Here is a 15,990-nt window from a genome sequence, read left to right as displayed (position 1 = left end):
ACACTTGCATCTCAGTACATGCTATGGGCCTGTGCTGAACTTTTTTTCCCAAATGGGTGCCAAAAAAATCTTCCTCTTCATTAACTCCTAGATTCTCAAATTCAGTTCCCAGCTTTATTGACAGTCACCTACAGGTGAAATTTGGCTTGCAGATGTAGAGCTCCCAGATTGCAGCTAGAAGATAATTATTCTGGGATCGCTGGCTGGAGCTTGGGGAGGCCATAAAAAGCCAGATTCAGTAGAGCTGGGTGATGTTTTTCAAATGGATGTTTAAAAGAAAAGCAGTTTGCAGTGCTTTAGCTGAGTGGTGGGTTTTCACAACAAAATTTGGCAAATAAAGTCAGCAAACTTCAAGCCTTTCTAAATTAAAGCTCTGAAAGGATTTTGATTCCTATTTTCTTTTCTTTTCTTTTTTTTTTTTTTTTAAGTTTTACAATACAGAGCATTCAGTGTCCAAGCAAGGTATTTAATTTGAGGCTTACATATCATGCATGACCAAAAGTTATCCTTTTTCTCTTTGGTTGGCCAGAAATTTCCATTTCCTTTTTCAGTTCTCCCCAAATCAACATTTCAACATTTTGAAATTTCACGATCCAGCAAGTCAGCTGTTTCTCATACATTCTTTCATATTTATCTTGAGAGCTGTAAACAGAGGTAGGTAAATGAAGAGAGAGAATGCAACACAATCCCACACTCCTAGTTTCATGTTTGTCTTTAAGAACTTGCAAGTCACCTGGGAGGAATTCAAACGATGGCACAGATGGGTGTCAAAGGACAAGGGAATCTCTACCCCACTTCCAGGAAAGAAACATTTCTTAGTTTCAAGGAGAGTACTGGATGGAAATCAGCCCACTATGAGCTCTCAGCTTTCCTACCTGTACTTCCAAAGGTTGATGATGAACCTCTTGCAGAGTGCCTTTTATCCCAGTGGCATGACTCTCGGCATGAAATAAAACACGTATTCTGTTTCGACACGTTTCTAACATGGTCACTGCCTTAACACAGAGAGTGCAGTTCTTACAGATGAGGAGTGGGTGACAGGAGCTTCCCTCTAACTAGCAGCTTTCTGCCTTTTCAAGGTGAGGTCCCAGCCCACGACAGCAGACAACCATAGTAAGTAACGTTTTGCCTGACCTCCCCAGCTGTAGTGAGCAGGGAGAGAAGAGCGGTTGGTTAAGGTCTATTCATGACTTTCCCCACTGCTTTTTTGAAGGGCCACCAGGGTGTGGTGTCCTTTCCTCCACCAAGACCAGCCCAAGAACATGGCTGCAAGATTGGATTAAAGGATGGACCACATGAACCATGGGGAATCCCACTTCTGAGCCCAGTGTGAGCAGGCTGGGGAGTGGACTTCTCTATCAGCACTCACTGCCAGTGCTTTGGAGGAGATCTTGACCACGCACAAAGCTTGCATCAGCAGAGCAATGGAGCTCTTCCACCCATATGACTATTACACAACAAGATGGCTAAAGAGGGCAAAAATCCCAAATCACAGGGGATTTTTTTTGATCCGTAAAAAGTTCAGTCAATTAGAATTGAATTAGAAATGGAGAGGCTTTAATGACGATTTGAAAGAAGTGGTAGGGCGGGTCACTTGTTTCTATTCCTATTGTCAAATGGTAATATTGTTCTCATATTTAAGATGTCAAAAGCCCGTGAAGCAAACAAACAAAGCAAAGCCCAAAGCACCAACTTCCCAATGCCCGACCTTAGTGAGATGTTCATGACACAAGGAAATGGGCTGCAACAATCGCAAAAAAACAAACTGCCGTGAGAAGGGCATTGCTAAAGTTAAGGGGAAAAGAGGTTGTAAGCATTTGTGGGAAACAGTGCTAAGAGGGAAGGAGAGAGGAGAAAGAAAAAAAGAGGCAAGAGTGAGAGAGGACTGGGGCTAGGGGCTGTGTCAGTCAGGAGGGATTTGGCCGGATGATGGTTTTACTGCATTTAAATGTGTAAGATACACTTTGATTAATTCTTGTAGACTACACCAAAGTCATACTTGCAACTCCCAGTGCACTAATTATGGAGAAGAGGCGGACAGTGACTCATGTTGGAAACTACCCAACTTCCAAAGGGAAAAAAAAAAAAAAAAAAAAAAAGAGAGAGGAATCTCAGGCAACCAAGACTGTCCCCAGATCTGTGTGCAGTGCTGGGAGAAAGGTCAGGGCTCGTGTGGCCACTGGAAAGCAGCTCAGGATGTTCCCAAGAAGGGCTGGCATAGCAGCCACCAAGGACTGGGTGACTTCAAAGGGACAACATGGAAAGGCTGGGGCTCTCGAGGCTCCATTTGTCAGCCCTTTGTAGTTTCCTTCTGTGTCATACATAAGAAATAAGCTGTGGGTGATCTGGATAGATGCATGGACATCAGACATTGGGACTTGCTTCAGAGGCGGAAACGTGCAAGGATGCATGGGGAGCACAGTTGGGATTTCTTCAGTCCAACCCCATTTCTAGACTGCTACAATCTCCTTGTTTGCATGTCTGATTCCCACGGGCACAAAGACTGGTAGCTGAAGAAAGGACAGGCAGAGGTGAGGCTTTCAGCCTCCCTTCTTGCTTTGTCCTTTCTCCCAGAGCAATGAAACAAGACCACCATGTCCTTGGTGGAGGCTGGAAGGCTCTGACCCAGGCTGGATAAGCAGAAATTTCAAGGACTCCTCTAAAAGGTTACCAATGGGAAAACAAAGCCACAGACCCCATGTAAAGACCTAGACTGTCCATTCAGTTCCTGAATGGCGGGGAGCTCCCTCCCTTCTGTTCGTGTGATGGTCACATCTATAGGCATGCACACACACGTTTGCTTAGCAATGATTCCCATCAACTCTTAAACACCTCTCTGGGTGACAGGGGAGAAACTAAGGGGGGTACTGGCTTGATGTTTATCATCCCATCTCAGCTCCACTCTCATCCACTCATTTTTAATTCTCTGAGCAGCTGACAGCATCAGAAACTGAAGCCAGATCATCAAATTAACAGCATCTTTCTTCTCCAGGCTTTCGGCCACGTATCTGAATTTGTTCAGCCCATGAGTAAAATTGAAACCTCACAAGCTTGAGACAGGGATGGGGACCAGGGGCAGGGGCAAGGCACGTTTAAGGCCTAATAGCCAATCATAGAATCCGAGGGATAAAACAGAAGGCAAAGTGTTGGTTTTCAGAAGACAAGAAAGGAAGCTGCAGGATGTGACTCCCCACATCCACTCTGCTGGCTCACAGCTTAGAGTGCAGCTCAGCAACGCTGCCTGTGAGTGCATCCCTCTCAGACCAATCAGGTACCCCACTTGTGGCCTTCGGATGGTATTAATGATTAAATGAGGTATTAATGAGACATTACAATGTGCTCTTCCACACCTCCTGGACACTACCACAGCCCCACTTGGCTTCAGAACCGATTTCCTCTTGTGTGTTCTCCTGGGAACCATGGACATCAGAGCACTGGGGAGCTCTGTGTCTGCCTGGTGCTTCGGTAGGCCTCCAGATAGGCCAGGCTCAGGCTAACTGCAGTGCATAGTGCATCACAGCATACACATAAGGATTTCCCCGTCACCCACAACATCAGTACAGTGCTGAAGGAGGCAGCAAATGGAGGAGCCATGTGGGCCATCGAGCCTGTTCTCCAGAGAAGAGTGGCGTGGTACTGGCTTTCCAGCTTAGATACCACAGTAATAACAACTGGGGAAAGAAACCCCTTTGGGTTTCTTTCAATTCACAACCCCTGCAAAGGTCCAGCTGAGCTTTCCTAATTGCCATAGCAAGGAGAGGGTTTACTGAGGAGCTATAGGAGGCCAGCTCTACCTCCCTATGTCCCCCACCTGGTCTGGTTACACCTAACAGCATCCACAGAGCACAGGCATGGGCCAGAGGTCACCACTATGACCCTACAAAGAGCTGCTGATATTTACAGGGCATGGTCATATCCAGTTCAACACTGGCTGGAAGTCGCAGTCTGCAGGTCATAACCCCTCCAGGCTGCTGGAGATACTCTTTGCTCTGCCTCCCTTTTTCCTGCCCCATCCTGGCTTCCCTCCTTGCTATTGCAGCTGTGGTGCAGTGCTGATGAAACAGAACTACATCCAGTCTCAGTAATTTCCCAGCAATTAGTTTGAGTTACCAGAGCAAGGACACCAATGTTTTCTCTGGTGGCTGTTGAGTCAGGTTCAACTCAACCACAAGTATGCTGGACTGGGCTCTGAGCAACCTGGCCTAGCTGTAGGTGTCCCTGTTCATTGCAGGGCAGTTGAATTAGATGACCTTTAATGGTCCCTTCCAACTCAAGCAAATCTATGATTCTGTGCTGATGAATACAGGTGACTCTGGTACGTGTGAGTACTGAGCCTTTTGCTCTGGGGTGGGAGATGTGCCCTGCTCCTCATGGCATCTCTTTAGCTCCCAGAACATCTTGTTGCAAGAGGGAACACAGGAGCCCATGACTTCAGTGTCTGATCCAAACTCTACTAACACTGCCATTGTAGATAGAAAAATAGAATCCTGGAATCACCAAGGTTGGAGAAGACCTCCAAGATCATCCAGCCCAACCGTCCACCTATCACAGATATTTCCCCCTAAACCATGTCCCTCAGTTCAACATCTAACCGTGTCTTGAACACCTCCAGGGGCTGTGACTCCACCACCTCCCTGGGCAGCCCGTTCCAGTGCTGACCACACTTTTGGAGATTTTCTAATGTTCAACATGAAAAGGGCTTGCATTCGTTCCCTTGCCTTCCTCCTCTCTTCTGGCTCCTTTGGAGCATGGGTTGTTGCTTCCTACACTTCTGGCCTGAAGCCAGCACAACAGGCCCTTTGCTCCCAGCTGGGTGCTCTTGTGATAAATCTTCACTGGAGGCAATAACATTCAAACCAAGCACCAAAACCTATTGTGTAAAACTGCTATACCTCACAGGCCACCCTTGGGTCAACAGCAATACCCAGAAGTGGCCACTGAGGGAAGGTGAACAAAGCTGGATGATGAAACCCAAACTGGACTTACGTTGTTCTGTGATTACAGGCTCCAGAAGACAGTGCTGCAAATAGATCACAGAGAGCTGACTGAAGGATTTCTCTACAGATGCATGGATGGTAATGAATTTATTCATTCCTTCATTGCAGTCAACTTTGGTTTTAGTGAGGTCCCAGATCTCCATGGTCCCCCATCCAAGATGGCATAATGACTTCAGGTCGCGCAAGCAGTCCTCTCACTGCAGGACTCAGCAAGCTGTAAAAATGTAGTAGGGAGGGAGAGCTCTCCAATGAATGCTGCACTCCTCTGGCACCAGAAAATGCACGAGGACCTGGTAGGAGCAGCCCCATGGCACCACCAGCAAGGATAGCACACTGGCTGGAGGAAGGCAGTGCAGTGAGCCTGCAAATCTCCTTCTCATGATATTTTTACAAGAACAGGTCTTTACTTCAGGATACCACTTTCCAGAAAGTGCTGTGCTTGTACATCCCTGTCCTTCCATCCCCCAGCACGCTTTTCTTACTAACACAAGCTTTGAGGAACCACTGGAAAGCAGGAGCAGGACTTCTCACTGAGCTCTTCCCTGCTCCCCACCAGCTGCATCCCTGCTTACTGACTCCACCACAGAGGACAGCTTTTATCGGCAGGCACACGAGGAAGCAGAGAGCTCTGAAGCGGAGTAGTTGGTTGCTTGACTTCATCACTAGCAAACCGTTCAATATTTTGCTCATTTGTGTGCGTGTACAATTATCCCTTGGGTCACCGAAACAATTCACTGCGCTCTGAAGAGTGCCAGCCATTCTGCTTGGTTGTGGGAGCTCAAAGCAGCCTCCCCCCAGAAATACTCCATATATCTTCTCAAGGTGATGGGGTGGGGCTCTGGTGTAATCAGAGTTTCCCCTTTTATCTCTCACCGATCTGTCCGAGCAGCTCTGGACTCCATCAGCCCCGTGATATCATTTCCTTGGCACGGCTGCCGCCGGCTTAATTTTTGCTAGTTTTAATCCTGTAAACACTCACAAGGAATCACAGCGAGCCCTTGGGGAAGTGCTTTTTCCTCCTCCCCTCCTCTTCAGAAGAGCTGCCCATTCGTCAGAGCTCACTGGGAGGAAGAGGAGGGACAGGACGCCGAAGGCAAAGCAGCTGGGGAAGGACCGCGCTGTGGTTCCTCCTGGTGTGACGGAGCAGCGAGGACAATCTTGACGGCGATGGAAAATAAACAAGTCCAAGGACAAAGGAGCCAGCTGGGTTCTCTGCCAGCCGGATGGTTTCTAATCTTTTATTTTCTCTGGTTGTTGATGCATTTATTGAAAAGGCTTTTCCTTGGATGTGTCAAGAAGCACTGAGAAGCTCAGGGCAGCCAGCACACCCAGCTGGGACCATCCCTCATCCGACAGTGCTGTACTGGTTACTTAAAAAAACAAGGCTGACAGGATGGGTATTAGGAACAATTTCTTCTCAGAAAGGGAAGTAAAGCACTGGCACACCATGCCCAGGGAATGGTGGGGTCACTGTCACTGGAGATGTTCCAAAACCATGGGGATGTGGCACTAAGGGATGTGGGCAGTGGGCAAAGTGGGGTGGGATGGGGTTGGATTTGGGGATCTGAGAGGTCTTTTCCAACTGAAATGATTCCATAGTTCTATGACTCTGGAACAGAGGGAAGGAAAAGAGCCTCTAAGCACCTTAAAGATTTTGGTACAAACAGATCTCCCAGAGCACTCTGGGAGCTGGGAAGATTAACATTCCTAAACGAGGAAGGCAGAGGAGGGGCAAAGCAGCACCCTCCTGCGAGTCCCACCTTCCTGTGTCATCCCCTGTTGCCATCTGGCAGATTTACTGGACCCAGTAACGTTGCTCCCACTGATACAATGAGGAATTGCAGGCAGGGCTGTATTTCCTCCTTAATGTTGCTTCCATGCCAGAAAAGTTCAGGTCTGGGTCAGATTTTTACATAAATTTATCCATATAAAAATACATATATATATATGCATACGCACAAATGTATCTTTCTTTCTTCTTTCCAACTGATTTCTACTTTTCCCCATCTAAGGACTCATTCATCCTCGCCTCCCCAAGAAACCTCATTGGTTTCAGCAGTAAGTGATGTCCAAGCCCATTCTGTTGGGACAATAAGCCCAAAAAGCTGTTCATAGGTGAATTTTGTTAGGAGTATAGGCTCCTAGCACTGCTACTTCTCTATTAATTAGAGGTCTGACGACAGTCTGGTGGTGTTGGTAATGCTTCTCATGGCTGAAGTCTTTGGGATAATTATTTGGGGCACATCCTTAGGGGAATGTATCACCCCCACTGATTAAGGATTTCTGTTTCTCTTCCATTTGACCCTGGGGCTCTGGGAAATTTTCAGTCACAGTGCTCACAGGTTTTCTGCTGCTCAGAATTAACTACACCTGCCTGGTGGAGGGATGCAAGCTTTACCCAGAGGACTTTCTCAACCGAGGGCCTGTTGTCTGGGCACAAATAGGTGGTTAAGTCTGCATTTCTTCAGCCTCTGTCTTTAGATCTCACGAAGCACATGGCAGTGACTTCCCGTGCATGGCTCATGTTGTCTCAGGTGCCACTTTCTCATGTCCCGTGCTACGTAAATCCTTTCCTGCTGGTACAATCTAACCCACCCTGCTTATTCCTTCTTACCGGCATTAAGCAAGAGGTCATTTTAAGACACACCTCAGTGTTGTTTCCTGTGACAGGGAGGTGTTCCCTGTGGTTGGAAGGCCTGATGGAGCCAAGACAGAGGGACATTACCTGCATCCCCATTCTCCAAGCACGTTTGACTTGATGATCCTTAGGGGTCCCTTCCCACTCAGGATGTTCTACAATTCTACATTCCATCTGCTGCTGGAGACCCCAACCTCCCCCCCGCCAAGCTGAACAGGGTGAGCACCTTCCTCCTCCTCACAGAACAGGAGGTGGAATCAGAGATCAGAGTTCCTGGCTGATTCCTCCTCCAACTCGTGCTGTCCATATTTTCATGAACACGTTCTTGACCGCGGAAACCTGGATCACACCGCCAGGAGGGGAAGGAAAGGACTTGCTGTACTTGAGACACTCCAGCTCCATTGTGAGGAGAGAGTTCTTGTTAAATACGAGGCTGTTCCCTTGAAAGAACAGCAGGAGCCTTTGCCTCTCCAAACACCATCCCAGACCAAGTCACACACCTCCTCACCGAAGCCTGGCTCTAAGATGCCTTTTCCCACAATTTCAGAGCTTTACAGTCAGCGTTCCTCATTTTCCATGTCATTAATCTCCACGGGCCTCAGTTCCAAGCAGGCTGGAGGCCAGGTCCTGCCAGACAGATTTCAAGTGAAATCCAAGTTGTCTGGAAAAAAAAAAAAAAATCAGCTAAAAATGTGAAAAGCACGTGAACCATCAGCTGCTGCCCAGCAGGGCCAGGGGGAGGCTGCCCAAGCACACAGATGGCTTGAGAGGCAATCAGAGAACCTCTTTAGAGGCAATCAGAGGACTTTTCCAGCAACCAACCAACCAAATACTGGTTGGGTTAACATATTTTTGTTATTTTGCCTGGGAAAAAAAAGACTGGGAGAATATTTTTGAGTTTCTCAATTAGGATTTTCTTGCTTTGAGAACTTCCATGGAGCATTGCAAGCCAATACATTTTTCAGAGCATATTTTCACAGTGATTTCTTTCTCATCTCCTCCTTTTGGCCTTTGTCTGAGCTGCTCTGCCATGAAGCTCCAGTTCCCCAAGGTCCAAGAACTGAGGAAGAGGCAGACAAGAATTCCTTCAGATGGGGAGAGGGAAACACAGAAAACCAGTCCTGCAGTGGGATAAGGGGAAAGGAGAAAACTCTCTTTCATGGACATTTCTAAGAGGTGTCTCGCAGACACCAACACCATGAGCAATTCTGACCTCACCTCTTGTTCTGCAGATGACACAGAGCTTGCCATCTTTTGGGCATCTGCCATAAATCTGGGATTCTAGGCAAGAAGTCCACCTGCTTTTGGGAGGTCTTTTGTTCTCAGGGACTTCTTTCTGGCACCTCCACCCTGACAAGATGGCCCTCGGGGTTTTGGCGTGGGATTTGTTCAGCCTCTCCATTGACCCTTGATCTCATGCCAGTGCCACTGGGATGCCCCTCTGGCAGGGCTGGCTCCTTGCAGTGCTGCGCGGGTACCTGCTGCCCGCCCTGCTGATGAACTGGGGAAGCAAGCTGCTCTGGATTCCAGAATGTAATCATGGCTCAGTGTTTTCAGGCTAGTGGGAGGCTGTGAGCCACGAATCCCCGTGGCTGCATGTTATATTTCTCCCTGCAGAAACAACTGCTGACATGGTTCAGCTAGAGGAGTTTCATGGCGCTGCACCAGGAATAAATTGCTAAAAAGAGCAGCAGCACCAGCGTGCTGAGGGGATCCTTCAGAACAGGAGCTTTGGCACACTGTGGTGTGATCCATTGTGCCAGCCCTTGGAGCAAGGCTGGGATGCACTTTGGAGGCATCCTAATGGACTCTGCAGACACTTTGCTGCACTGCTGCATCGCTCTTCCTCCCCCCCGGCGTCCTCCCAGGCCCCTTCAAAACAGAGTTTGGAAGCAGCCTTGTGATGCTTAAGTCCTTAAGCCCTGCCTTTCTCAACTCATAAAGGGAACCAAAAGGAATTGTTTTGAAATAACAGTGCAAATCAAATTACCCGTCACAGATAAGGGGGAGAGAGGTGAAATATGAAAAGGCTTTAGATGAAAGAAGAATTAGCCTGCAACCCACAAGGAATAACTCAATTCAAGTCTCATTTTCAGCACCCCCAGAATCTGGCGCACCAGAGGTCCCTAATGAAGCCCAGCAGATAAACCTGGCCAAGGCAATTTGTTACAGCACTGAACACAGAGCCATTTCACCAACCACATGCTAAGCATCAACCGTCGCATAAAATGGGAAAAGTATATCAACCTATTAGAAGCCATCATCAATCAGCGCAGAGGAAACCAAACCGCCCTTGTTGGGTTCCAGCCATGGGAAGCCACGCTGTGGTTTGTGCTCACAGACATCCAGCAGCCTTGTGAGCATCCTCCCATGCTGCATCCCCCAGGCGTGGGGTTGGAGACCTGCAGATGTCCCCAACGGAACCTGGGATGGAAAGGGATGGAGGCTGCAAGGCTTCTCCTCTTGGCTGCAGCAATATCAGCCCAGGATTCCTCAGACTTGGCAGGGTTACTGGTGGGCTTGGGATGCACCAAGGCCTACTGGGCAGGGGGGATAGGCAGGGACCCTCCTCAGCGCTGGGACCCACCTGGTTTGTAAGCAGCCCCCAGATCCACATGGATTCCTGCCGAGCCTACTGATGGGCAGCTGCTAAGCTGAGCTGGCTGCGTTATTCACGGGGATTGGGAGGATTGCAGAAATTGCTCTGTGCAGTGGGGAAGGAGGGATTTTGTTTTTCTTCTCCGTCAAACTAAAACACGTAATTGAAGAGTGAAATTTGGAAAGCTTTCTCAAGGACTCTAGATATTTAATCCGCTTTAAAACACGGGAATTGCTCCCCGTTCTCTGCCTTATTTAATGGGAAACAGGTCTCTTGCTCCCGCAGCCCTTCTGTAACTGCTGACCGTTTGATAATTCTGCCTTGACACAAAGACAAATGCACTGTGCTGTCTGTACATGCATCCCCAGATCCTCCCAAATAAAATAAAAGGTTATTTTTCCTTTAACATATATTGAATTTGCAGATTCTAAACCTTTCCTTTCATGAACAGCAACTTAGCAGAATGGAGACCACAAGGAGCAGAAATTGTGGCTTCAGCACATGCTCCAGAGCTGCTCTCCTTGCACATATGGAAGATGCCTAGGCAATGTGCCATCACCCCCAGGTGGCTTCCCAGATTTCTACACAGAGCCATAGAGCAGTCATTTAGGGTCTATGTCCTTTAAGATCAGGAAGTCCAACTATCAGATTGACTTACTGAGTCCTATGGCTCTTGGTGCCACAGCCACATCTCTCAAATACATCAAAGACTCCCATCACCTCTCTGAGCAGCCCCTTCCAATCCCTGACCACTCTCTCCACAAAGAAAGTCTAACATCCAACCTAAACCTCCCCAATGCAACTCGAGGCCATCTTTTTCACATCCCATTTCCTGTCACCTGTGAAAAGAGACTCCTCACCTATCCTTAAAACCACCAAAGAGAAATCCCACAGACAAACCCAGCGAGTCCCCACAAAATACAGAGATGATTGCTTTTTTCTCAAAGCCTGTAATTAGTTCTTCTGGACTTGCTTCTTCTCTGCTGAAACTTTTCATTAGCACAGCCTGGGAGAGGCTTTATTTGCACAGCCATGAAATATGAATATATTCTCAGCAGGAACTGTTTGTGCAAAGTTTGCTGTTGCAAAACAGGGCAGTCAGTGGCTTCCCCACAACCTATGGAGGTTTCCCTTTTATCTCTCACTCAGTTATTAGAACATACCTAGTGGTTGGCAATCCAGCTTGCAGTGGGGGGCTGAAACCTGATGATCCTTGAGGGGACCTTTATTTAAAGCACAGTCTTGACTTCCTCTTCCTCCTTTAAAGATAATCAGGTGCCGCTGGTCCCATGGACACCAAAGGAGGCCCTGTCACAGACTGTCCTCCAAAACTCCAAACCCGGCCCTTCTAAGAATCCTCCCTCCACCATCCCAGCTTGTTGGGTCTCAAGCCCATCACTCAGCAGTGGGCATTTATGAGAGCCCAAAATGCACATCTGGCTTTGCAGAACGAGACCTGGGGCTTCTTAAAACATTAACAGCTTCTGATGAGCATGCTGCACCCATACTGAAGATGTATGTGAGCATGCTTCACTCTGCCATCTCCAGCCCTCAGCCCCAGGGCTAGATCATCCCATGGTGGCAATCTGCAGCTCCTGAAGCCCTTCCCACCTTGCTGTGAACTCTGGAATGCTGTTCTGAGGGCTGCCCTCCAGGGCAGATGGCATCAGGCTTGTTCTGCAGCAGTTTGCATATGATGGATCTCTCCACTCTGCAGATGTAAACGAGCCTCAGCTCAAGCAGGAGCCCCAGGGACTTGTCTTCTCCATCCAGGAGAATGAAAATCATTCCAACAATGAAAGCATGAAGTGCATGGTCTGAAGTGCAGCTTGCCTTGAGGTCAGATGATGCGTCTGCTGATTAGTGGGGAAACAGGACTTCGGATGGTTCAGAGAGCTCCAGACACAAGAAGAAAAAGACAGAGGCTAAAAGAAAGAAAAAAGGGTGAGTCTGCTGCACGCACTGAGATCCTCAGCCCTGCTCCTGGGGAAACCCATGAAGGAATCACAGAATCATAACATGGCTTGGGTTGGAAGGGACCTCAAGGATCATCAAGCTCCAACCCCCCTGCTACATGCATCCAGGTCCTCCAAGACAGGATCCTCTTGAGAGTGGAGCCACTCCCAAAAGCCAGCCCTCGTCAGCTCCTCTCTCCCAAAGGACGACACACCTGTGGTTTCATTTGCAGTGAGTGAATGGGACGTGCCACGATCCTGAAAATGTGCTGTGGGACTGCATGGGTGCACGGCAGCTTTCACAGAGATCTTTTTTCCTTCTTACAGACTCTGCACGCAGATGGCTGGAAACAGAAAGGAGACTGGGCAGAAGCTGCAGCAATTCTCTTTGCATAGATATCATGGTATACACCTGGATATGAGCGGATCAAACATCACAGAATGGTCTGGGTTAAAAGGTGCCTTAAAGCCCATCAATTTCTAACCCCCCTGCTGTGGGCTGGCTGCCTCCCACCAGCTCAGGCTGCCCAGGGCTCCATCCAACCTGGCCCTGAGCACCTCCAGGGATGGGGCAACGGCTCTCTGGGCAGCCTGTTATGATGTCAAACACGACACGAACCCGAAAGCATCGGATGAAAAAAAAGATCAGGCACAGAAACAAAGGTGTTACTATAATTAACTTTTTCTTTTTATTTACACCACAAGAATAACAAGTTGTCATAATGTGGTACAAAATACTGGACTCCTAATAAAGTTGAAATTGAAGTCGGTACTGTCAGAGAAAGACACCATTGGCCAGTTAAAAAAAAACAAAACAAAACAAAACAAAAAAAAGAAACCAACAACAACAACAACAAAAAACCCCACGAAACCAAAAAGAGAGAAAAGAGGAAAAAATAAAAATAAAAAAAAAACAAGCAAAAACAAGAGTGAGAAAAATATTCCAACTCCATCAAGTAAAACAAAGGACCATCAGAAAATTTAGCACAAAGAATGCTACCATCACTCAAAGAAGGGTCCATACAATAAGAGTGAAATTGTGTCTAAATTACAGCGTAAACCGGTAGCTGCTACCAATGGTGACGTCATACTGAGCATGTATAGGTATAAAGTAGAATATAATATAGTTACAACTTTTTGATACTACATATCTGTAATAAGCTCTCGGGTGAATAATGTTTCAACCCCTCCCCCCACTTTTATATATATATTATATATATAAGTTTGTCATCCTCATAAATTGGAAAATAGCGCCTCCACTATGGAGCACAGAAAAGTGTTAATTTATTTTCTTTCAATAGGATACTTTTTCATCAATATCAAAGACAAAGTGAAGATGAGCTGAGAACGAGCTCAACTTCGTGACAATGAAGAAACATGATTTTCCTTTCGATGTAAAGTCTTGTTTTAAACCACAGTGTTGCACAGTACACGACTGCTTAAAGTGAAACCTAGCAAGACAGCATGTAAAAGTAATTGTAAAAAAGTTAACACAGCTGTGCTGCAGAGTTAACTCCTTAAAGTCCTCGTCATTCATCACCTCAGAATTAATGACTGCGTGTGTTGACAAAGGGTTGCATCCGACCTCCCCACCCAGCCAAGAAATCAAAATAAAATACCCAACCAAATTAAAAAAAAAGAATAATAATGACACAGGCAGCTAACTTTGTGTGTTCTGCGTAGCTTCCCTAAAAACACTGTTTCCACATAAATACAATAAACTCTATTATTGGTAAGTCACAAGTGCTAGATAAACGTCTTTTTCTTCTTCTTAAAATGAGAAATGTTTAAGTAGTCCTTTTTAACTCTTTCTTAACAACAAAAAGCACGATCTCTTAAGTTCACTGAGACGTGACAAACGTTTCCCACTCTCCTTCCTTTGTGTGTGTGTGGGTGCGGGTGCGTGCGTGTGACAAAAACGTCCCAACCTCAGTCTCCGCAAATGCCACGAGAGGAAAAAAACAACAGGAAAAAAAAAAACAAACCCAACAAAAGAAGGAAAAACAAAACAAAACCAAAAAACCAACGCAGCTTTTTTTTTTTTTTCCTCCGTTTTCAAAGCTGCCAAGTTTGGCGTGCAAAATCTGTATACAATATAAAGACATGCCAACCTTACAGACCATGCAACCTCAAAGTGTAGGAAACTTAAAAAAATATATTCATATATATTTATATATATATTTATATATATCAATGCCCATAAAAGACGTGGGCCCAAAAAGTTTACAAAAGGAAGAATGGAATGAATACATGACCAAGACTAATAAAAAAGGAATGTTCCGTATCGAAAGTAAAAAACAAATGGTTACTCGTGTACTGCCAGCCATGCCGGCGGGGCCGTGCCGTGACACTGGCACCCGAAAGGAAGAAGCTGTAGGCTCAAAAAGGGAAAAATGCCTCAAAACAAGGGCTCCTCCTCCACTGTGCTGCCCAGAGCTGGCCTGGGCCACGGGCACAGCTTGGAAGCGGATCCACGTGGGCTGGGATGGGGAGGAGACGAGCTCCGGAGCCTCGGGAAGCCCTTCTCTCCTTGGGCAGGCTCAGAGAAATGATGGCAAGAAACAAACGTGGCATCCTGAAAGCCATGGGAGGCCGGTTTTGTAAGAAACCAGCCCAGCACGGCCAGCTCTCAGGAGCGCAAAAAGGTTTCGCCCCAACGGAGAGTGGAAATACAAAACCGCCAGGAAGATCTGACAACAGAAATGCTCATGTAAACGTGGTCACTGCCCACAGCTCAGAAACGGCCAAAGGAAAATGGAAAGTCAGTCACCAGATCCTGCGGCCGGGTTGAGTTTAGATCACAGCAGCAAAGTGGTCATTGGAAAAAACAGCGCCTGTGGGCACGCCGTGCGTCCACACGGGAAAGGCTGCGTGCAGAACGCGCCGAGGATGGTCCTAGTGACCAAAGCTATTTGTGACTTAAAAACGTACTTGGGTCTGCAAAACTCAAATACAGTAGTGTCTGGTTTTTCAACTGCATTATAAACGGAGAAACAAAAAACAAAAGCCTCTTGCATTTGCTCACACGTATGGTATGCTTCAAATTCCTTCCACAAGCGAGTCTTGAACGGAATGAAAACAGCCCCTTCAAGAACTGGAAAAGAAGTTACTAGAAATGACCCCGTTGGCTCTCCTAAGAACAGAATAAAAGAAAAATCTACCCTTGGTTGTTCAGACGAGGGATCTGTGCTATCCTACGCTGCTGCAAGAAGGTACACTCGCCAATCTGGTCTCCTCTAAGCTGCTCGCCTCTTCCTTGAGCCAGGGATGAGGGGCTGCTCCCGGGGCCGCGTTCCAGCTCGGCTTGGAGAAATCGCTCAGGAAACAGTTCTTCAGGCAGCTCGAGTTGCAACTTCTTCAGAAAGAAGGGGAGAGGGGAAGAGTACGTGGGGTGTGTGTGTGTGTGCGTGTCTGCGTGTCCGTGTGCATGAGAGAGAAGATGCCAGCTGTCCCACGAGTGTCTGACAAGCTTTCCGTATGATAGCTACTAAAGCCGCGTGGAATCCTCACTACAATCCACATGGAGGATAAATACGTCACCCATTGTAATACTACTATGTTGAAGGTAAGAAAACTCCTTATTTTCTTTACAGAGCTACTATAACAGAACTGAGGAAATATACAGTCGGCGGTATTATACAAAAGAGCTCATTGCATTCCCTCCTCCTCGGTAAACGCACGCCTTCCAAAAATAAACTCTGACAATCTGCAACAATTCCTTACGCCTGCAGAAAGCTGCTCACTGTACAAAAGACTTAAAGGGGGAGGGGAAAAGGGGGGGGGGAAGGGAGGAAGGAAAGA

General features: G+C 47.1%; 1 pseudogene; it reads right to left on the bottom strand.

Annotated features, from left to right (window-relative positions):
• Nucleotides 1–14,516, bottom strand: part of LOC122162217 — a 52,552-nt pseudogene extending 38,036 nt beyond the window's left edge.
• Nucleotides 14,517–15,990: the final 1,474 nt, after the last annotated feature.

The sequence above is a fragment of the Centrocercus urophasianus genome, unplaced genomic scaffold (assembly GCF_019232065.1).
Source record: "Centrocercus urophasianus isolate 14NV4802_14NV808 unplaced genomic scaffold, USGS_Curo_1.0 seq_20, whole genome shotgun sequence".
In the NCBI taxonomy this organism is placed as follows: domain Eukaryota; kingdom Metazoa; phylum Chordata; class Aves; order Galliformes; family Phasianidae; genus Centrocercus; species Centrocercus urophasianus.
This window is presented reverse-complemented; position numbering and strand designations above follow the sequence as displayed.